Source organism: Pantherophis guttatus, chromosome 1, assembly GCF_059756535.1.
Source record: "Pantherophis guttatus breed Tessera chromosome 1, ASM5975653v1, whole genome shotgun sequence".
Lineage (NCBI taxonomy): Eukaryota > Metazoa > Chordata > Lepidosauria > Squamata > Colubridae > Pantherophis > Pantherophis guttatus.
In genome coordinates this window covers 176023531-176048138 of record NC_142063.1, presented here as the reverse complement: position 1 = coordinate 176048138, position 24608 = coordinate 176023531, and the positions used below count along the sequence as shown (strand labels likewise).

Here is a 24608-nt window from a genome sequence, read left to right as displayed (position 1 = left end):
TTAACTCAAAGAACCAGTCAAACCTTTTAATTCACAATAACAGCTTATGAACAATTAATATAGGGTATCAGCTCTTTTTCTCTAAAGTGGTACTACGTGCTTAATTACAGAGTGATTCCTTAGCTTGTCCAAGGTCATCAAAGTCTTTATCTTTCAAGATCCTTCATGTTTCTTTCCATTCTTTTCTTTTTCACTTGAACTTTGCTTTTCTTGCCTCCTTCTTCTCACCTACTTCTATATTCTCTTGGTTTTCCAGCTCCTTTCCTGTGAGAGGGAGGGAGGGAGGGAGAGTTAACTTTATGCTTGCATTGTAATAGAGCAATAACATTCCTATTTATTACATCCATCACATCCATACACTTTCCTTAGTGGGGGGAAATGTGGGAAATAGCATTCTTGAATTCATCCTGTGACATCAAACAGCGAAATTTCCTGACAGTGGGAACAATTAATCAGTGGATCAACAGTGGATCCAGGAGTTGTGGGTGCTCCATCACTAGAGGTTTTTAAGAAGAGACTGGACAACCATTTGTCTGGAATGGCATAGGGTCTCCTGCTCAAGCAGGGATTGGATCTCCAAGGTTGCTTCCTACTCTATTATTCTGTCTTCTGTAAAAGAGCTGCATGAAGGAAGCCTGACTGTCCATTTAATTGTGCTTGGTTTGTTGAAGGAGGAAATGTTTTGCTTGAAAGTTATAAGCCAGTCTGCTGAAACAGATGAGGGATGAGATAGAAATTAGCACCTGTGACATTCTGCAAGTGTTTCTTCTTACATTCCCCACCCAGTTAACAATTATTTGTATAATTCTGTGAATTCAGAATTCTATAGTAGCGGAAAAGAATAGTTGTATTGTATAGATAATCCTTGATTTATGACCAAGTGGGATTAGAACTTCCTTCACTAAGTAATGTGGTAGTTAAGTGAGTTGTGCCCAACCTTTTTTTTGCTGCAGGAAGGTAAAGGTAGAGGGACCTCGCAACCTGAGGATGCTGCAACTGTCATAAATACATTGTGGTTGCCAAGCACCTGAATTTTGATTATACAACAGTGGAGACATTGCAATGGTCATAAGTGCAAGGACGGTTGTAAGTTTTTTTTTTCAACAGCCATAACTTTGTTCATTAAATGAATGGTTATAAGTCAAGATCTACCTAGGGGGAGTGGAGGAGCCCTTGCAGGGTAGAGCTGAGGAATTTTTGCAGTTTCTGTCGGATAAAGTCGCTCAGATTCGGATGGACCTGGACTCTGATTGGGCAATTCTGACCGAGATGACGGGGGCAGGTTTTAGTCCTATTGTGTGGGATGAGTTTGAGCCTGTGACTCCTGAGGAAGTGGACAAGGCTGCAGGGGCGATGAGTTCCTCCACTTGTTTGTTGGACCCGTGCCCCTCCTGGCTGGTCTCGGCCAGCAGGGAGGTGACACGAGGCTGGCTCCAGGCTTTAGTTAACGCGTCCTTGAGAGAGGGGTCCTTCCCGCAACCATTGAAGGAAGCAGTTGTAAGGCCCCTCTTCAAGAAGCCTTCCCTGGATCCAGCAGAATTAAAGAACTTTCGTCCAGTCTCCAACCTACCCTTTGTGGGAAAGGTTGTAGAGAAAGTGGTGGCACTTCAGCTCCTGTGGTCATTGGATGAAACGGATTATCTGGACCCTTTTCAGTCTGGCTTCAGGCCTGCCTACAGCACGGAAACTGCTTTGGTCACACTGATGGATGATCTCTGGCGAGCCCGAGACGGGGGTCATTCCTCCATCTTGATGCTACTTGACCTCTCAGCGGCTTTCGATACCATTGACCATGGTATCCTTCTGGGATGACTAAGGGAGTTGGGAGTGGGAGCAGGGTGGATTTGATTTAAATCGAGTTGATTTAAATCACTAGTAAAAAGGCTTGATTTAAATCAACTCGATTTAAATCATAATTTTTAAAGAGCAACTGTCATCTCTGCTACTCCTTTGACCCACTGTTGACTCACCGATAGTCCCAGTGTTGCAGAATTTACAGCCTCATGCTACATAACTAAGCTCCATTTCATGCTGAATAAACTAAATTATTTATGTATCTTAAATAGAAAACTATCTTACGATAGATTTTTACCACAAAAGTTTATTAAAAAAATTCGATAAAAATCGAAAAAATCCGATTTAAATCAAAAAAATCTGATTTTTTTGATTTTTTTTTTAAAAAATCATTGATTTTTATCCACCCTGAGTGGGAGGCACCGTGTTACGGTGGTTCTCCTCCTATCTCTCTGGTCGGTCACAGTCGGTGTTGGTAGGAGGACAGAGGTCGACCCCTAGGCCCCTAGTTTGCGGGGTGCCTCAGGGCTCGGTCCTCTCTCCCCTATTTAACATCTACATGAAGCCACTGGGTGAGATCATCCGATGATACGGGGTGAGATATCAGCAGTACGCTGATGATACCCAGCTGTATACCTCTACCCTGCGTCAATTCAGTGATGCAGTGGATGTGATGTGCCGGTGCCTGGAGGCTGTGAGGGTCTGGATGGGAGTCAACAGGCTCAGACTTAACCCAGACAAGACTGAATGGCTGTGGGTATTGCCTCCTAAAGACTATGTTGATTGTCCATCCTTAGTTCGGGGGGGGGGGAGAAATTGTCCCTCTCAGAATGGGCTCACAATTTGGGTGTCCTCCTAGACTCACAGCTAAGATTAGAGCAACATCTGACAGCTGTGGCTAGGGGGACCTTTGCACAAGTTCGCCTGGTGTACCAATTGCGACCCTACTTGGATCAGGAGGCTCTCCTCACAGTCACTCATGTCCTTGTCACCTCACGGTTAGATTATTGCAACGCGCTCTACATGGAGCTACCCTTGAAAAGTGTTCGGACACTACAGTTGGTCCAGAATGCAGCAACGCAAGCTATTGTGGGTGCACCTAGATACACCCACATTACACCAATTCTCCGCGAGCTGCACTGGCTCCCTATTGGTCTCCTGGCAACAGGTTATTACCTTTAAAGCCCTACATGGCTCAGGGCCAGGTTATCTTCGAGACCGCCTTCTACCACATAGCTCCCAGCGACCAGTAAGATCCCACAGAGTTGGTCTCCTCTGGGTCCCGTCAGCTAAACAATGCCGGCTGGCGGGCCCGTGGGGGAGGGCCTTCTCTGTGGCTGCACCAGCTCTCTGGAACCAGTTACCTCCTGAGGTCCAGACCACCCCCACCCTATTGGCCTTCCAAAAAGCGGTGAAGATCTGGCTTTTCCGGCAGGCCTGGGGCCGTTGATCTCGCTGTTGCGATCTTGTGAGATCCGGCCATGAATGGTGTGAATGGGTTTTAATGTTTTAATTTTTAAATGTTTTTATAATAGTTTTTTTTTTTAATGCAATGTAAGACGCCCTGAGTTTCCGGAGAAAGGCGGCATATAAATTGAACTAATAATAACATTGAATTAATAATACCTGTGAATAATAATTAAACTTACATGCAATGTAAATATTGTAAATGCAATAGATAATATATAAATCTATTGTAAGTAGTGATCTATTTAATTGTGAACAATATATGATACCTCTGAAGAGACACAAGAGGGCTATGAGACTGCCTGTATCATATACTAGATTTTAATTCCTATATTACTTACCTTCTGAAAAATAAAAAACAGCAAAACAGTTTTAAGGGGTTATGCACATGTATATTTGCAAAAATACTATTTTTACACATTTAAATATGTTACCCGAAATTTAAAATGAGCAACATGGAGTCTAAGGAATGATAAGATACACATATATTATACTTACTTCCGTTCTCCTACCTAACTTTTCAATTCAAAGTCTTGTTGGAATTTCAATTCTAAACCCCATCCTAAGGTGCTATTTTATGCTTTCTCCAAAAAATAACTTCAATTAATTCAAGAAAAGGTTTTCTGCAGTCTGAATTATGAATAGGATTTCTTTGCATTTAATACTATCAATTCTCAGTTCTTCAAAATAATCTTTTCCCAATCTAATTGGGATTGTCTGGAACAAATATAAAATTCTAGGCAATATATTCTCTTAATAGTTGATATCCTCCCTATCAATGATAATTGTAAATTCTCCCATTTCGCCAAATCTGTACCAATCTGTTGTTTGAGTTTATTATAGTTATTTTCTTTAAGTGTGCTACATCTTACTGTCAAATATATCCCCAAATATTTCACTTTGTTTGTGACCTGCATCTTTGATATCTCTGTCAATTCTTCTTTTTGTTTTATTAACATATTTTTGGTCAGAATCTTCGTTTTATCTTTGTTAATTTTCAAACTTGCTACTTTTCCATATTCTCCTATTTTATCTATCAATTTATTTATTGATGTTAATGGTTCTTCAATAATAAAAACCAGGTCATCTGCAAACGCTTGTAGTTTATATTCTTCCTTTCAAATTTTCATTCCTTTTATTTCTTTTTCTTCTCTAATCTTTCTATTTAGCACTTCTAGTGTTAATACAAACAACAGAGGGGACAGTGGACAACCTTGTCTCGTACCTTTTTTTATCTCAATAGTCTCTGTCAATTCTTCATTGATCATTACTTTTGCTGTTTGTTTATAGTATATAGCTTCTATTGCTTGAATAAATTTTCTACCGAAGCCCATCTGCTCCAGCTGCAATAATATAAATTGCCAATTCACATTATCAAAGGCTTTTTGTGCATCTAGAAATATCAAGGCCATTTCCTTTTCAGGGTGGGCCTCGTAATATTCCAAAGTGTCCAGAACTATTCTCATATTGTCTCTAATCTGTCTCCTTGGCAGAAATCCATTTTGGTCAGTGTATAAAGTTGTTTAAATATCTTTTGAATCTTTCTGCCAATATTGAAGCAAAAAATTTATAGTCTGAATTTAGCAGGGATATAAGTCTATAATTTTTAATTTGTTGTAAATCAGTATTCTTCTTTGGAACAAATGTAATATATGCTTCTGACCATGACTTGGGTATTTTCTTCTTTAACATAACTTCATTCATAACTTCTAACAACGGGAGACTCAATGATTCCCGTAGTGTCTTATAATATTCTGCTGGCAATCTATCCGGGTCTGGCGCCTTCCCATTCTTTTGTTTTTTAATTGCTTCTGTTAATTCCATCATTGTTATGTTTCTTTCTAGCATTTCTTCAGTATCTTTTGAAATCTGAGGTAAATTTGTCTTTTGCAGATATTGTTTAATATTTTCCTCTTCTATATTTTCTTGTTCATACAGTTTTCTATAATAATCTTGTATAATTTCTTTCTTCTCTTTATTCCCAAATCTAATTTGTTCTTGGTCATCCATTAGCTGTGTTATTTTTCTTGATTGTCTTTCTTTTTTCAATTTATATGCTAACCATCTACCTAGTTTATTAGCATCTTCAAAATAATTCTGTTTAGCACTTCTAATTTTTTGTGCTAGATCTTCTTTCTCCATTAATCCCATTTTATGTTTTATTGTATCCATTTTTATTTTAAGGTCTTTCTTTTGTGGGGATTTTTGAAGTTCCTTTACAAATCTATTACAATCATCTTCTAATATTTTATAGGCTTGTCTTTTCTTATTATTTCTTTTTCTTGTATAATTGATTATCAGTCCTCTGGCATAGGCTTTCATTGTATCCCAAGTATTTTGCATCAATGTGTCTTCTTTTCGATTCTCTTTAAAGAAAAAAGCCAATTTTCTCCATTTTCTGCACAGTCTTTTTTTTTAAAAAAACAGTATTATTTAAAGTCTATCTAGATCTTCTTCTTTTTTTTTAAAATTGAATTTCTATACCGCCCTTCTCCCGAAGGACTCAGGGTGGTGTACAGCCAAAAATAAAACCATGACAATATAAAAATTAAAAGCAATTTAAAACAATTAAATAAATTGGCGAAAGAACTCTAATAAAACAACCCATTAAAATAGTAAAATGTTATTATTATTTAGGCCAGCCCTGCTTGTTGGAATAATAATGTTTTTAGGACGCGACGAAAGGTACGAAGGTCTTTGTCCTTTCCATTTCATTGTCACGGGATTATGGTCTGCCCAGGTATTTGCTTCTATTTCAATTTTTTCTATATTCGAAGTCAATTCCATTGTTGTCCAAATCATATCTAATCTAGACCAAGATGAATGTCTGTCAGAAAGAAAGTGTATTGTCTATTTTTTGCATTTCTTTCTCTCCATGTATCTTTTAGATTTATTTCCTCTGTCATCTTAAAAAAAGATTTCGGCAGTATCTTTCTACTGTGTTTTATTGCCTTATGCGGTTTATAATCTAATTTCTCATCCACTATACCATTAAAGTCTCCCATCATGCAAATATTTTCATAGTCCAGTTCAATTATTTTCTTATGTAGCTTTTTATAGAAGTCGTCTTGGTTGTTATTTGGAGCATATATTGCTATTGAGAGTATTTTCATATTATTATCTATTATTTCCACCATCAAAATTCTTCCCTCATCATCTTCGTATATTTGCTCAGCTGGAATTGTGTTTCTAATGTATAAGACAATTCCCCTTTTTTTACATTGTGGCAATGAAGTAAAAATTTTCCCTAGTTTTGACTGCACCAGTAACTGTTCATGTTGCTTTTTAATGTGTACTTCTTGCAAACAAATTATATCAAACTTTAATTTCTCTAATTTATGAAATACTTTTCTTCTTTTAATAGCTAAATTAAGTCCATTTATATTTATTGAAATCAATTTTTTCTCTTCCATGTTCATATTTTATAAGAAGGATTTGCTGCTCTAGTAGATCTCGGCTCAAGTTGTTCTTTGTATTCCACAATACCCCCTACTGCTCCTTCTGCTTTTTCAATCATTACTAGTTCTTCTTCTTGGAGTTCTACTATTTGCTCTGCCTTCTTGGATTCCATTTCTTTCTCTTTGAGAAATTCTGCGTAGAATGCTTTAGCAAAATCCACACATGGTTGGAAAAAATGATTAAAAAGCACATTGATTTCAAACCAGAGATTTTTTTTATTAGGGATCTTACCAGTAACATATAACAGAGAATTGAGTTACCTGATTGTGAATGTATTGACAGCGGCTAGAATTGTGTTTGCTAAAAATTGGAAAAATGAGGAAATACCCAAAAAAGATGAAGTTATTAGGAAAATTATGGAATGTGCTGAAATGAGCAAATTGACATTTGAAATTAGAGAACAGGAAGATAAACAATACCATAAGATATGGGATTTATTTTATCAATGGCTAGATGGAAACATGGAAATGAAATATGAAATAGATGTTATAATACAATTTATGGAAATGATTTTAATGAGATAAAAATGCCATTGTTAAATGAATGATAAATGAGAATAAAGATATAAAGATATATGTTAGATTGATAATACGAGAAATTAGAGAATTTGTAATGATGAATATGAGATGAAGCAGAAAAGATTTGTAACCGACCAACACACTACTTGTAATTGGAATGGATGATGGATGTTTTTATGTTTTGTTTAAAAATAAAAAACTTTTTTTTTAAAAAAAAAGACTACCAATTCTCAAGGTCCCCAAAATGAGAATATATTTGCTTAGTAATTTATACAACAATTTTAGTTCTTGGGTCCAACAACCTCAGCCATGTTGGGTTTCCATGTTCGATGTTTTCTGCCAAGTGTAATGCTCTTCTTTAAACAAAACACACTATTCTTTCATAGTGCATAACTCAAACACAGCTCCTAATTGGCCACCAAAGCAGCCTTAGGTAAAGGTAAAGGTTCCCCTCACACATACATGCTAGTCATTCCCGACTCTATGGGACGGTGCTCATCTCCGTTTCTAAGCCGAAGAGCCAGCACTGTCCGAAGATGTCTCCATGGTCATGTGACCAGCATGACGAAATGCCGAAGGCGCATGGAACACTGTTACCTTCCCACCAAGGTGGTCCCTATTTTTCTACTTGCATTTTTACATGCTTTCAAACTGCTAGGTTGGCAGAAGCTGAGGCAAGTAAGGGGAGCTCACTCTGTTATGCAGCACTAGGGATTCAAACCGCCGAACTGCCGACCTTTCTGGTCAACACGCTCAGCATCTTAGCCACTGAGCCTCCGTGTCCCCTAGAAAGCTGTAAAACCAAGACAAGCTCATAAGGGACAACAGAAAAAGCAGTAGCATAAAATATAGGTGATAGGCAAATATCTCCAAATCTCAAAATAATTTCACTGTTCTATCAGAAAATTCCTCTTTAGTTCCAGGTTGAATCTCCTTCTATGAGCTTCCACCCATTGCTTCTTGTCCCGCCCTCAGACAGTATGGAGAATAAATCAACCATCTCTTCCCTGTGACATCCCCTCAAGTTAAATAGTCCGTCAAGTTGGACTATTTAACAAATATACAGTCAGGTCCAGAAATATTGGGACATCGACACAATTCTAACATCTTTGGCTCTATACACCACCACAATGGAGTTGGAATGAAATAAATACAATGTGTGTTAACTGCAGACCCTCAGCTTTAATTTGAGGGTGTGTACATCCAACTCAGGTGAACGGTGTAGGACTTACAGCAGTTTGCATATGTGTCTCCCACTTGTTAAGGGACCAAAAGTAATGGGACAGAATAATAATCATAAATCAAACTTTCCCTTCTTAATACTTGGTTGCAAATCCTTTGCAGTCAATCACAGCCTGAAGTCTGGAACGCATAGACATCACCAGACACTGGGTTTCATCCCTGGTGATGCTCTGCCAGGCCTCTACTGCAACTGTCTTCAGTTCCTGCTTGTTCTTGGGGCATTTTATTTATTTATTTTATTTATTTTTAAATTTATATACCGCCCTTCTCCCTGAGGACTCAGGGCGGTGTACAGCCAGAATTAAAAAACATGAAATACAAATATTAAAAACAATTAAAATATATATAAATTTGGCCCAAAATTAAAAATACAAACCAATTAAAACATTTAAAATTTCTTCTTAAGCCAGCCCAGCTTGCTGGAAAAAGTGGGTTTTAAGGGCACGGCAGAAGGCACTAAGGTCTTGGATTCTCCTTATCTCTGGGGGCAACTGATTCCAGAGGGTTGGTGCCCCCACAGAGAAGGCCCTCCCCCTGGGAGTCACCAGCCTACATTGATTGGCTGATGGCACCCTGAGGAGGCCCTCTCTGTGGGAGCGCACGGGACGATGGGAGGTCGTTGGTAGCAGCAGGCGATCTCGAAGATAGCTAGGCCCGATGCCATGGAGTGCTTTAAAGGTGATAACCAACACCTTGAAGCGCACCCGGAAGACCACTGGGAGCCAGTGCAGCTCGTGCAGGAGCGGTGTTACATGGGAGCACCATGCTGCTCCCATCACTACCCGCGCTGCTGCATTCTGGAACAGTTGGAGCCTCCGGGTGCTCTTCAAGGGGAGCCCCATGTAGAGAGTGTTGCAGTAGTCAAGGCGAGAGGTGACGAGGGCATGAGTGACTGTGCACAGGGAATCCCGATCAAGAAAGGGCCGCAACTGGCGAATCAGGCGAACCTGACAAAAGGTCCCCCTAGTTACAGCTGTCAGATGTTCCTCCAAGGACAGCTGCATATCCAGGAGGACTCCCAGATTGTGAGCCCTTTCTGTGGGGGCCAAAGACTCGCCCCCAATAGTCAGTGATGGAGTCAACTGACTATATCGGGATGCCAGGAGCCACAGCCACTCAGTCTTGGAAGGGTTGAGCTTGAGCCTGTTCCTCCCCATCCAGATCCGCACAGCCTCCAGGCACTGGGACATCACTTCAAGGGCATCATTGGGGTGGCCTGGGGTGGAGATGTACAGCTGGGTGTCATCAGCCACGGATGATCTCGCCCAGCGGCTTTACATAAATGTTGAACAGAAGGGGCGAGAGGACCGATCCCTGTGGCACTCCACAGATGAGAAGCCTCGAGGTCGACCTCTGCCCCCCTGCCAACACAAACTGCGACCGGTCAGAGAGAAAGGAGGAGAACCACCGCAACACGGTGCCTCCCACCCCCAACTCTTCCAGCCAGTGCAGCATGATATCATGGTCGATGGTATCAAAAGCCGCTGAGAGATCTAACAGGACCAGAACAGAGGAGCAGCCCCTGTCCCGAGCCCTCCAGAGATCATCAACCAACGCGACCAATGCCGTTTCTGTGCTGTGCCCAGACCTGAAACCCGACTGGAACAGATCTAGATAAGATGTTTCCTCCAGGAATTGTGGGAACTGTCGCGCGACCACACTCTCAACAACCTTCGCCATGAAGCGAAGGTTGGAGACAGGACGGCAGTTGGCCAATATTGCCGGATCCAGGGACGGCTTCTTGAGGAGAGGCCTCACCACCGCCTCTTTCAAGGCAGCGGGGAAGTGGCCCTCACTCAGCGAAGCGTTGATAACACCCTGGAGCCAGCCTCGTGTAACCTCCCGGGAAGCCAGTACCAACCAGTATTTTCCCTTCAGTTTTGTCTTCAGCAAGTGAAATGCATGCTCAATGGGATTCAGGTCAGGTGATTGACTTGGCCATTGCATAACATTCCTCTTCTGTCCCTTCAAAAACTCTTTGGTTGCTTTTGCAGTATGCTTTGGGTCATTGTCCATCTGCACTGTGAAGTGCCGTCCAATGAGTTCTGCAGCATTTGGCTGAATGTGAGCAGATAATATTGCCCAAAACACTTCAGAATTCATCCTGCTGCTTTTGTCAGCAGTCACATCATCAATAAATACAAGAGAACCAGTTCCATTGGCAGCCATACATGCCCACGCCATGACACTACCACCACCATGCTTCACTGATGAGGTGGTATGCTTAGGATCATGAGCAATTCCTTTCCTTCTCCATACTCTTCTCTTCCCATCACTCTGGTACAAGTTGATCTTGGTCTCATCTGTCCATAGGATCTTGTTCCAGAACTGTGAAGGCTTTGTTAGATGTTGTTTGGCAAACTCTAATCTGGCCTTCCTGTTTTTGAAGCTCACCAATGGTTTACATCTTGTGGTGAACCCTCTGTATTCACTTTGAAGTCTTCTCTTGATTGTTGACTTTGACACACATACACCTACCTCCTGGAGAGTGTTCTTGATCTGGCCAACTGTTGTGAAGGGTGTTTTCTTCACGAGGGAAAGAATTCTTCGGTCATCCACCACACTTGTTTTCTATGGTCTCCCAGGTCTTTTGGTGTTGCTGAGCTCACCGGTGCATTCCTTCTTTTTGAGAATGTTTCAAACAGTTGTTTTGGCCACGCCTAATGTTCTTGCTATCTCTCTGATGGGTTTGTTTTGTTTCTTCAGCCTAATGATGGCTTGCTTCACTGATAGTGACAGCTCTTTGGATCTCATCTTGAGAGTTGACAGCAACAGATTCCAAATGCAAATAGCACACTTGAAATGAACTCTGGGCCTTTTATCTGCACATTGTAATTGGGGTAATGAGGGAATATCACACACCTGGCCATGGAACAGCTGAGAAGCCAATTGTCCCATTACTTTTGGTCCCTTAACAAGTGGGAGGCCCATATACAAACTGCTGTAAGTCCTACACCGTTCACCTGAGTTGGATGTACATACCCTCAAATTAAAGCTGACAGTCTGCAGTTAAAGCACATTGTGTTTGTTTCATTCCAACTCCATTGTGGTGGTGTATAGAGCCAAAGATGTTAGAATTGTGTCGATGTCCCAATATTTCTGGACCTGACTGTACGTGGAAGCTTTTACAAAAGAAGTTTCTAAATTTGTGTTGTAGAAAAAGGATTCTTTTCATGGCATCTACCTCAGCTTTGTAATTAAGTCTTCAGAGCTTAGAACCCAGGTAAAATATTTAGTTACCTGCCCCTTTATTTATTTGTTTTCTTATTTATAGCATGGTTAGGTCACAATTCATCAACAAGAATTGATAATGTTTAACTAATCCAAAGATTAAAAGAATAATCCATGATATATTACGGTATGGATGCTTGCAAAGAATAAATGATGAAATAATGGTTTATGCTGGACTAGTTGAAGACATTATAATTGATGAATTATATAATTATAATGAATCGAATCCAAGGCAAACCATTCAAATCAGATTGACTAGGTGCTCTGCAGCCAAAGATGGAGAAGCTCTATACAGTCAGTAAAAACAAGACCAGGAGCTGACTGTGGCTCTCGTTGCAAAATTTAGGCTTAAGTTGAAGAAAGTAGGAGAAAGCACTAGGCCGCTCAGGTATGAATTAAATCATATCCCTGATGAATATACAGTAGAGATGACAAATAGATTTAAGGAATTAGATCTGATAGACAGAGTGCCTGAAGAACTATGGTCAGAGTTCTGGCAACTATGGCAACATTGTACAAGAGGTAGCAACTAAACCATCCCAAAGAAAAAGAAAGGCAAGAAAGCAAAATGGCTGTCTGAGGAAGCTTTGCAAATAGCTGAGGAAAGAAGGGAAGCAAAAGGCAAGGGAGAAAGAGAAAGATACACCCAGTTGAATGCAGAATTCCAGAGAATAGCAAGAAGAGATAAGAATATCTTCTTAAATGAACAGTGCAAAGAAATAGAAGAAAACAATAGAATAGGGAGGGCCAGAGATCTCTTCAAGAAAACTGGAGATATGAAGGGAACGTTTCATGCAAAGATGGGCATGATAAAGGACCAAAATGGCAGGGACCTAACAGAGGCAGCAGAGATTAAGAAGAGGTGGCAAAATTACACAGAAGAACTATACAAGAAGGAGCTTAATGTCCCTGATAACCACGATGGGATGGTCACTTGAGCCAGACATCCTAGAATGTGAAGTCAAATGGGCCTTAGGAAATTTGAGCAAGTTCTTAAAGAGATGGGAGTACCAGACAGTGATGAAATCTGAACCAGTTTACTACTAGTTCGCTGGCTGCGCATGCGTAGTGCCCACCATGCACCAAATTCGGGCGAATAGATTGTAAAATAATGCTTTTAAAAGGTAAAAAAAAGGCTCTGACGATCGCGCAGCACAGCTGTGATTATCAGAGCCTTTTTAAAAAACTTTTTAAAAGTATTTTTACTACCGGTTCCAGAGAACCGGTAGTAAAAAAATGCCTAAAAAGTAAAAAAAAAAAAAAGTTCTGACAATCAGCTGAGTGATGCGCAATCTTCAGACCTTTTTTTTTTTTTTTTTTTTACTTTTTAAAGCATTTTTAACTACCGGTTCCAGAGAACCGGTAGTAAAAAATGCTAAAAATGATTTTTAAAAAGTTCAGACAATTGCGTGTCGCTCAGCTGATCGTTGGAACTTTTTTTTTACATTTTTTACTACCGGTTTGGCTAACCAGTAACCTCTTTTACTACTGGTTCAGGTGAACCGGACCAAACCAGGAGCATTTCCCCCCTGGTACCAGACCATCTTGTCTCTTGAGAAACCTATATGCGGGTCAAGAAGCAACAGAGAGAACTGGACACAGAACCACTGACTGGTTCAAAATTGGGAAAGGAGTCCAGCACTGTTGCCCTGCCTATTTCATTTATATGCAGAGCACATCATGAGAAAGGCGGGGCTAGATGAATCAAAAGTTGGATTTAAGATTGCCAAGAAAAATATCAAAAACCTCAGACATGTAGATGATACCACTTTAATGGCAGAAAGTGAAGAGGAACTAAAGACTCCCTTAACACAGGTGAAGAAGGAGAGTGCAAAAGTTGGCTTAAAACTCAACATTAAGAAAACTAAGATCATGGCATCCGGCCCTCTCAATTCGTGGCAAATAGATGGGGAAGAAATGGAGGTAACGACAGATTTTATTTTCCTGGGCTCCAAGGTCACCGCAGATGGGGACTGCAGCCAAGAAATTAAAAGATGCTTGTTCCTGGGGAGGAAAGCTATGGCAAATCTAGACAGCATTCTAAAAAGCAGAGAACAAAAGTGTGTATAGTCAAGGCTATAGTTTTCCCAGTTGCAATGTATGGCTGTGAAAGTTGAACCATAAGAAAGGCTGAGCACCAAAGGATTGAGGCCTTTGAACTATGGAGCTGGAGAAGACTCCTTGGATCCCTTGGACTGCAAGGCGATCAAACCGGTCAGTCCTAGAGATCACCCCTGACTGCTCTTTAGAAGGCCAGATCTTGAAGATGAAACTCAGAAACTTTGGCCACCTAATGAATAGGAAGGTCTCACTGGAGAAGAGCCTAATGCTGGGAAAGATTGAGGGCAAATGTAGAAGGGGATGACAGAGAACGAGGTGGCTGGATGGAGTCACTGAAGCAGTAGGCGTGAACTTAAATGGACTCCAGAGGATGGTAGAGGACAGGAGGGCCTGGAGGAACATTGTCCATGGGGTCAAGATGGGTTGGACACGACTTCGCAACTAACAACAACAACAACAAAAATTAAATGTGTTGTAAGAGTTTTTAGAACAGTCTTTTTTATCCACTCAACAGGAAAATAAAGGCCGAAATCCTCATCTGGCTCTATAGTTCTTGTATTGACAGAAACCTTGTAACAAATCCAAACAACAGATTTATGTTATGAAGTGTAGAAATGACAGCAAGATGATTTCCACAGGATTCATACAATGAAGTCTGAAGGAGACATACAATCAATTTAACAGAATAACAGAGCTGGAAGGGACCTTGAAAGTCTTCTAGTCCAACCCCCTGCTCAAGCAGGAGATCCCACACAAGTTCAGACAAATGGCTATCCAATCTCTTCTTAAAAACCTCAGTGTTGGAGCACTCACAGAGGCAAGCCATTCCACTGGTTAATTGTTCTACCTGTGATTTTACATTAAATGTCAGCATTTCCTTTGCTTTTCTGTCTGTTTGGCCACTTACATTTAATGTGTAAATTTGATGACTCATAAATGCAAACAAATTGGCAAGAAGTCCTTGAAGCATTCTGTTTTTGCTTGAAACATGCTTCACAGCATTCATTTTATGTTCCTTAAGTGAAACAACAACCTATGTGCCTTTAGGGAAAAGTTAATTAAATATTATGCAGCAATCTGAATTTGAAGAACAGAATGTAAATGTTCCTTGAAAAAGCTTCTCCTGGGCTGTGCGACAGGATCCCAGAAAAAGAAGGCACTGATAGGTGAGGCATGTATGCCTACGCACATTCCAACTCTCTTTTTTTTTCCTTTTCATAGTGAAATCACTTCATAACTATAAGTGCTGTTAAATGGATAAGAACTTGTATAAATTCATTATTAATGGCTAAAAGGCAATACGATAAAATCTAGATTATCTACCTCTAGATTATCTATCCCTTTCCCCAGGCTGAATGAAGTTTGCTTCATGCGACACCTTTCATTTGGGAGGCAGACGGTGCGGGAGAAGGTGTTGCAGAGGCTGCTTAAGGAGGAACACCAGAGCTGCAAATCGCCTAATCTGGCAGAGGGTGCGGAAGAGCAGTTCAGTATTCCGTTAAACCAAGAACGCATTAAGCCGGGTGGCTCCTGTCCCGTTGCAGCCCAGCCGGATGAGTGGGAGCCCGGTGGGCTTCCGAGCTCAGCGCTCGCCTTTCGCTACCACCATCTGTTTCTTGCGATTGGTTTGCAAGCGCCCTCCCCTTTCTCGCACCCACCAGAATGTCGCGCTCCCAGAGGCTGGCCAGAAAGGTCAATTCCGGGGCTCTCCCACATTCCCCTCTCGTAGGGCTGCCGTCTGGAGATTGCCATGGTGATCTGTACGCTACGTAACCCCGAGATCACCTTGGAAAGCAGGGAGGACGCGCCGCTTGTTTTGCACCGGGCATAATTTTACCTCGTCCGCCGTTGGCCCTCGAGTCAAGCAGAATTTCCGGCGCAGCGAAATCGTCCAAAGCGCTCACTTTGCCGGGAAAGCCTGACAAGGACGCCACGCCTCTCCCGCCCTGTTAGCCAATTGCTGCGCGCAGAGAACAATCTCCATTTCCCCTCTCCGCTTTGTCGCGCTGCGCCTGTAGCGGAGCGGCGGGAGGGAGCGAGGGAAGCCCGAAGCGGCCTGTGGAGCTTGGACTGACCTGGCTGTCTGCTGAGCTTAAGCAGCCCAGTTTGGGCGCCCGAAGAGTTTATAGTGCTGATTTGAGGGCCGAGTCTGGGTTCATCTCGAGTGATGAGGCATTGATCGATCACCTGGTCTCTAGCCCCGGACAACTTCTGCTAATGCGGAGCAGACCCGGTCGAATAAGGCGAGGAAGCTTTGGGGACTTGAAAATGCGGCCGAACCCATCTGGACTTTCCCGGGTGTCTGGGGCTTGATCTCAGTGAAAAGGTTTTAGTTGTTTGCTCGTTTTAATGTTTTTAAGGCAGTTTAATCAGTGTGGTGATTTCAATATAAACAAACAGAAATTTATGGGAAGCTTAACTTTTTGGCAGATGAATTAATAAGCTTTGTTTTAGCCCACGTTCAACGTGTTGATCTTTGTTTTAGCCCACGTTCAACGTGTTGATCTTACGTTCAGCCCTCTCCAAAATACTTTTACTGTTCAGAAGCTCCCCAAGTATTTTATGATATATGAACTACAGAGACTGTTTTTGGATGTTGTTGATAAGTATGTATCCTAGAAAAATAAATGCTTCACTGTGTTCACTTTTAAAAAACCAAAAGGAGCTTAATCTTTCTCAATGTTTTATTTTTATCTTTTATTTGTGTTCCACTGTTCATGGAATAATATCTTTAGCAGAAGATACAGGAAATATTTCCTCTGTTTTAAGACAAGTCAAAGACAAAAATATTTCCTTTAAGCATCCTTCCCTCATTCATCTGATCTGCTGACTCAAGATCTACAACAGAGTACCTGAAAGAAAAATAACGGACATCCAAATTTTGCAATATGCCTACTATGTAACTTTTGGGGAAAGTAGACCTGAAAATTGCATTTTCTTTGTTTGCCAAGCTTTGCTGAACAAAATACTTCATGATTAATTAATTGTAACATTGTTTGATTTATCATTACTATTATCATTACCAATTGCATTGAAAATGCAAAAGCCCATGACATGTTACTCTAGTGCAAAGGTATAAAATTCTGAATTTCAGAAGGTGATCTTGTCCACATAATTGTCTGGTTTAAATTGGAAACTGATTGTTAGTGAAGACATCCTGGGGTACAGCTCCTTAATCTAATTCCCTTTTACACCTAAACTCCTTTGCTTCAAAATTGAGTTGGCTTCCTCCAATCAACTTCAAAAGACCATCTGAAGAAAAGTAATATAATTTCCACATGGAGTCAGAATTGCCTACTATAGTTTAAAGGAGCTAATCCATCTCAACTATGTAATAATTTCAGTCAAAGATAATCAAACTCCAGCTTCAAACCTAGTGATTTCTGGTTCTTGAGAGGCATCTTATTTAGGATGATGTGAGGAATCTAGAAAATGTTTCTCAAGAATTTGGACTGGATTTTCTTTAATGTTGCCAACTTGCTATATGGCACGAATTGAATCCCATTCAATACCTGGATATGAGCCTTAGCAGTAAATAACAGTAGCAAGAATAAACTGTATGCCTTAATCAAAGTAGAAGGTTTGTAATACTGAGGCTGATCTGTGTGCCTTTGGATATGTTATGCTTATGGGCATTTCAGGTTCCTGTGGCTTGAAAAAACACCCTTAAGGTTTTTATGGTGTATCCCAGGGGTGAAATGCTCCCAGTTCGGACTGGATCGCCTGATCCAGTAGCAATGGAGGCGGGTGGTTCGGAGAACCGGTAGCAAAAATCCCTGCCCACCCCCTGCCCAGCTGAGCCATACAATCATTAGAGGCTTTTTTTTTTACTTTTAAAAGCATTTTTTCTGTAACATTTTCAGCTGAAAAAATGCTTTTAAAAGTAAAAAGAAAAGCCTCTGAAGATCACGTGCCTCAGCTGGGATTGTCAAAGGCTTTTAAAACCATTTTTTCTACAACCTCTTCGGCGAAGAGGTTGTAAAAAATGCTTTCAAAAGGCTCTGATGATCCCAGCTGAGTTGCCTGATCGGCAGAGGCTTTTTTTCTTTTAAATGCCTCTGACGATCAGGCAACTCAGCTTGGATCGTCAGAGCCTTTTGAAAGCATTTTTTACAAATGCTTTCAAATTTGAAAAAAATGGTTTTAAAAGTAAAAAAAAAATGGCCACACACACCCAGTCACATTACCCCCCACCCCACCAAGCCACACCCACAGAACCGGTAGTAACAAATTTTAGATTTCACCACTGGTGTATCCATCTCCCTGATAAGATGACTGGGATGGGAATTATAATAGAATCTTGGGAGGATTATCTATGGCTGTCAGCCTCAGCTTGCCTGCTTCAGCTGCCATAAGAAACGGGGGAGGGATTAGGTATGAAGCAAAGGGGGGGAAGGGAGCAGGAGGGGGTTTGTCTTTGTAGGAGGGGACTTCGTGGGAATCGAAACTATTTTCAAAAGGGGATGGCGGACCAACTGTCTCGACATTCCTGATGGATGACGCTGCCAGACGTGTTGCCACCTGACCTTTGGAAGACCTTTGGGTTGGCTGAGGATTTATAAACACGAGGGGGGGAAGAAGCTTAGTAGATGCATTTCGCGTGTTTTGCTCACTTCCAGCTTAACTGGGTTGTTAATCATTTCTTATTCAGTAAAAGTACCAAATTCTTCAAAATGCTTGACTTTGGGGTTTTCTTTCCTGGATACTGAAGGAAGCATACCTGACATTAAGCTGGAAGTCACAACCAGTCATCCCGGACCAAAACCGAGGGGACTGTAAATCCAAACATGTCAGATCGGGGGAGTGATGGAGAAGAGAAAATGGGGGCAGCCAGTTCAACTGCCTTCCAGTCGGAAAAGGAGATTGCAGAATGGTTAGAAAAACTTCGTCTGGAGACGGAGGAGGCCAGATGGTCAAAAGGTGTGGGGAGACTGCCGGACTGGGGAGAAGAACCCCGGGGAGTGACAATTTCCAGACCCCGGAAAAGAGAGGCAGTGTGGATGCAACAGCACAAGGAACGCCTCATGATAGATCAAGCCTTGCAGCTTATCCGTGATGTGGAAGAAAGCAGAAAAAAACGTGAGTCTTTTGAAATTCCTGTGGAGAAGGGGGAAGCAGGCCCCCGGGGGGGGGGCCGAAGAGACAGCCTGCGGGGGAGAGGAAGAGTTTGAGGAGGGAACATCCCAGGCTTTGGCAGCTCGAGGGAGAGATGCAGCCGGCCAGAGAACCCCAGCCTTGCAGGCCCCTCCCCGCAGACGAAAAAAGCCAAAAATCCCCCCCCTTCCTGGGAAGTTTGATGGGAATCCAAAAACCTTGGGATTTTTCCTGACCCAAGTGTGGAACCACATGGAGGACTGGGGGGAGGACTACGAAACAGAGGCGGCAAAAGTCAGAGGCGTCGCGAATGCCCTAGAGGGAGTAGCTGCTGAGTGGATGGTGGTTCTCCACAATAACAACTCCCCCTTGCTGAGAAATTACAACCAGTTCATGAGGGCCCTTAGAAGGCGTTTTGAAGACCATTTAGCTGAAAGAAAGGCGAGACTCAGAATGAAGAGCATTCAGCAGGGTCGGAGGCCGGTGGCAGAGTATATCCAAGAATTTCGTGAACTGGCACCCTATATGACAGGCTGGTCAGAAATGGCTCTTTTGGAGAGCTTCAAAGATGGATTGAATGAAGAGATATATCGAGACTGCAGGAGCATGGGGGTCCCCGATGATTTGGATAGATGGTACATAGTAGCTGAGGATGTGGAGATCGAGCTGAAACGGAGCGAACTCCGAGGAAGGCGAATGGGAGGCCAGTCATCCTCTTTCTACCGTAAGGGACCGCCCAAGATGACTGGCGGGAAAACCGAAACCAAACCCAAGTCAAAGCCCTTCACCTGTTTCAAATGTGGGAAGGAGGGTCACCGGGTGGCCAAATGTTTCTCCATACCACCGCCAAAAGCCACCGGGACCAGCCAAAAGAAAGGCGACAAAATACCCGCCAAAACCCGTGGCACCGCCCTGAAAGGAGAAGTCGTTGAGTTCACTCCCCGGAACCAGGGTGAGTTGGGAACTCCGACCAACGATGATGACAGCGAGACGGACTCCGACTCTGACACCGACGAACGGGTGAGTCGCACGGAAGAACCCTTACTCATCCCCGTAGAAGTAAGGGTGCCCTCCACAGGAACTCACGCGCAATTGTTAGCCCTGTTGGACTCTGCGTGCACTAGGTGCATAATTAGCCCCAAAGTAGTGGAGGAAATGGGACTGAGATTGAAAACTTTAAAAAGACCCATTGCATTTTGTCAATTAGACGGGTCGATTGCAGGAGGGGGCCCAGCTAGTTTTATGACCGAACCCCTTGAACTGCAGTTGGGGAATCATGTAGAGAAGCTCAGCTTTATCGTAGCACCTGGCATGGAAAGGCCCCTCATTCTAGGACTGCCCTGGCTTCGTAAATGGAACCCACGAGTAAATTGGAGAACGGGGGTCCTGCGCATCCGTACGGCAGAACCTACTCCGGAAAAGGAAGGCCCCTCCCTAAGGGACAACATAAGACCAGAAAGGGCAGCAGTAGCCATTAACTATATTGAGGGAGAAGAGAAAATTCCAAAGGAATATTTGGACCTCAAGGAAGTGTTTAGTGAAAAAGCATCGGATGCTCTACCTCCCCACAGGGCCACTGACTGCACCATTGAAATACTCCCAGGGGTGAAGCTTCCCAAACCAAAAATATACCCCATGACACCTCGGGAACTGGGGGAATTGCGAAATTTTATTGACAAAAACTTAGAACGGGGATTCATCGAACGAGCCAAACCCAAGGTGGCAGCGCCAGTAATGTTCCGCGAAAAGAAAGATGGATCCTTCAGATTAGTTGTTGATTATAGAAACATGAACGCCATTTGCGTGGAAAATGTCTATCCCCTCCCACTTATGAAGGACATGTTGGCCCATTTAGGGAAGGGAAATTTTTTTACCAAACTTGATTTAAGAGAGGCATACTACCGAGTGAGAATAAAAGAAGGAGATGAATGGAAGACAGCATTTAATTGCCCACTGGGATGTTTCCAGTTTAGAGTACTCCCTTTTGGACTACAGGGGGCCCCAGCTGTATTCATGCAGTTGATCAACGAAGTGTTGCATGAACACCTATATAAGGGGGTGTTGGTCTATTTGGACGATATTCTAATTTATTCTGACAATATGGCCGACCATGTAAGATTGGTTCGAGCGGTCTTAAATAAACTCAGAGCAGCTGAGCTCTATGCTAAACTTTCTAAATGTGAATTCCATCAAGACAAAATCGACTATCTTGGATATCGTATATCGCATGAGGGAATAGAGATGGACCCGGAAAAGGTCTGGACAGTAATGGAATGGGCCGCACCGCGCACCCGTAAACAGTTACAGAGTTTTTTAGGGTTTGCTAATTTTTATAGACAATTTATCCCCTCTTTCGCGAAAATCGCACTACCAATTACAAACTTGCTAAAAACCAAAGGGGAAGTAAAACCCAAACCCTCGAAACCACTAGACTGGACTATGGACTGTCAGGCCGCTTTCGAAAAACTGAAACGCTTGTTTGCAGCTGAACCTGTGCTCAAACACCCCGACATAGAACAACCTTTTGTAGTACAAGCTGATGCTAGCGACGTCGCCGTAGGAGCAATACTCTTGCAAAAGAACGAGAATGGAATATTACAACCCTGTGCTTACACATCCCGTAAACTATCCGAGACAGAAAGGAGATGGGCCATATGGGAGAAAGAAGCGTTTGCAGTTAGATGGGTGCTGTTAACATGGAGACAATTTTTAGAAGGGGCGAAACACCCTTTCGAGGTGTGGACTGACCATAAGAATCTAGAAGCATTAAAAACTCCACGCAAACTATCACTGAAACAGGCACGCTGGGCCCAACATTTCAAGCGATTCAATTTCACTTTACGTTACCTTCCTGGCGGAAAAAATTTCATGGCGGACGCACTTTCCAGATTGCCACAGTACAACAGCATAAAGAAGGAAGTGGTTCAACCGATGATCCCCTTAACTCAATTGGCAACACCTGTCACTACCAGAGCACAGAGTAAAACCAATCCAGAACTCTCGGGGGATTTACTCGAAAAGTTACGAGAAGCGCTAAAAGCTGACGAGTGGTTTAAAATCCACTCGAATGAATGCACACTTCGCGACGGACTAGCTTGGGTTGGATCGAAATTGTATGTTCCGACCACATTAAGGCCGACCATATTGAAATATGCTCATGATGCCAAAGCCGCAGGACACTTTGCGTTTGTCAAGACTTTACATCTTGTTAAAAGACAGTTTTGGTGGCCTGCACTTAAAAAAGACATAGAGGCATATGTGGCTAGCTGTCCAGTATGTGCCTCGGCTAAAAGACCTCCAGGAAAATCCCCTGGATTACTGCAAAGTGTGGCTAGACCAAACGCCCCATGGAAGGAAATATCTATGGATTTTATTGTGGACTTACCAGACAGTGAGGGCTGCACTGTCATTTGGGTAGTAACTGATTTGTTTTCCAAACAAGTACATTTCATACCTTGCTCAAAGATCCCTTCAGCAAAAACCCTCGCAAAACTGTTTATTAGGCAGATTTACCGACTACATGGGTCTCCGAAAAGAATAATTTCTGACAGGGGTGTGCAATTTACTTCCAGTTTCTGGAGAGAATTTTTGAAATTGATAGGCTCCGCACAGGGATTGAGTTCCAGTCACCACCCTCAGACAAATGGGGCTTGTGAAAGAACCAATGGGGTGCTCGAACAATACCTTAGGTGTTACGTAAATTACCAACAGGACAATTGGGTAGACTTGTTGCCATTTGCAGAAGTGGCATATAACAATTCTGTACACAGTAGCACCGGATTCACCCCTTTTAAGGTCGCATCGGGCCAGGACTTTGTACCCATTCCCGAGTTACCTCAAGATGATCCCCAAAATCCCTCTTTGATGGATTGGATTGAACAACTAAAGAGCACCTGGGCAGTGACTCGCAAGGCGTTAGATGAAGCACACCGAGCTCATAAGGCGCAAGCCGATAAGAAAAGGTCCCCAGCTCACATTTATAAAGTAGGGGACAAAGTCTATTTGTCTACCAAATACTTACAAACCACCCAGAGGTCCAAAAAGCTGGGGCCTAAGTATGTAGGACCATTCCGTGTGATTAGACTAATTAATCCAGTGATAGTTGAATTGGAATTGCCAAAAACCTTGAGACGAATACATCCTGTATTTCATGTTAGTTTATTGAAACCTGAACACTCATCTCCCCTAAGGCCTGATCAAAGCACCCCTCCAATTCCCATTCTCATAGAAGGGGAGCAACATTTTGAGGTTAAGGAAATCTTGGACTCTAGAAAACACCATGGTAAAGTCCAATATCTGATTGCCTGGAAACATTTTCCACTATCTCAGGCTGAATGGGTAAATAAACGGGATGTCCGAGCTCCCAAGAAACTACAACAATTCTATACCAAATACCCTGATAAACCCTAATCATTGTATATATTCTGTTTTTCTCTCTCTTCTTTCCTTTTATTTAGGACTAACGTCTCTTCTGCAAGGGGGGCCGAATGTCAGCCTCAGCTTGCCTGCTTCAGCTGCCATAAGAAACGGGGAGGGATTAGGTATGGAGCAAAGGGGGGGGAAGGGAGCAGGAGGGGGTTTGTCTTTGTAGGAGGGGACTTCGTGGGAATCGAAACTGTATTTTCAAAAGGGGACGGTGGACCAACTGTCTCGACATTCCTGATGGATGACGCTGCCAGACGTGTTGCCACCTGACCTTTGGAAGACCTTTGGGTTGGCTGAGGATTTATAAACACGAGGGGGGGAAGAAGCTTAGTAGATGCATTTCGCGCGTTTTGCTCACTTCCAGGTTAACTGGGTTGTTAATCATTTCTTATTCAGTAAAAGTACCAAATTCTTCAAAATGCTTGACTTTGGGGTTTTCTTTCCTGGATACTGAAGGAAGCATACCTGACAATGGCTGTAAATAAAGAAGCTAGAAGAGATGCTAATTAATTCACATTGCTATTTATAATATCATAAATCACATAATCTGGTAAGAAGTATAATTTTCTTTACATAGTCTTAAATTTGGTTCAGACCTCTCTTGGCCTCTTGACAATCATAATTGAAACAGGCTTGAAACCTATAAACCTCTTGATAATATGAAAGTATGAGACAGTTACTGTGGTTTGGAGGAGTTTGATCAGTTTATCATAATCATTCAAAACAGCATAATCGGTAGTATCTCTTACAGTTACTAGGGAGTAGGTTAGTTGTCTCCGAAAATTTAATAATTTTAACTCAAACTGAAAGGACCATTTAATGTGAGTGTCAGCCTCAGCTTTGCCTGCTTCAGCTGCCATAAGAAACGGGGGAGGGATTAGAAAAGGGGGGCGAAAGGGTGGGGAAGGCGCAGGAGGTGTTTATCTATTGTAGGACGTGTCTTCCCAGGAATCGAAAGTGAATCTTCAAAAGGGGCTGGCTGACCAACTGCCCTACATTCCTGATGAATGACGTTGCCAGACGTGATGCCACCTGACCTTTGGGAGACCTTTGGATTGGCTGAGGGTCAATGGACACGGGGGGGGGGAGAAGCTTAGTAGATGCTATTTCGCGGGTTTTGCTCATTTCCAGCTTTACCTGGGTTGCTATCTTTTCATATTCAGTAAAAGTACTAAATTCTTCAAAATGCTTGAGTTTGGGGTTTTCTTTCCTGGATACTGAAGGAAGCATACCTGACATTAAGCTGGAAGACACATCCAGTCATCCCGGACAAAAACCGAGGGGACTGTAAATTCAAAATATGTCAGATCGAGGGAG

The 24608-nt window shown here is 42.4% G+C and overlaps 2 long non-coding RNA genes across 2 annotated transcripts; one reads left to right on the top strand and one right to left on the bottom strand.

Moving 5' to 3' along the window:
• LOC117675240 (uncharacterized) lies at window positions 1-18857 on the bottom strand. Its single transcript, XR_009621546.2, has 2 exons — window positions 15610-18857; window positions 1-264 (listed from the first exon to the last, which is right to left on the bottom strand). It is a non-coding gene; the product is annotated as an uncharacterized LOC117675240 (long non-coding RNA).
• An 861-nt stretch (window positions 18858-19718) lies between these two features.
• LOC148116639 (uncharacterized) lies at window positions 19719-23982 on the top strand. Its single transcript, XR_015731204.1, has 2 exons — window positions 19719-19886; window positions 23324-23982. It is a non-coding gene; the product is annotated as an uncharacterized LOC148116639 (long non-coding RNA).
• Window positions 23983-24608: the final 626 nt, after the last annotated feature.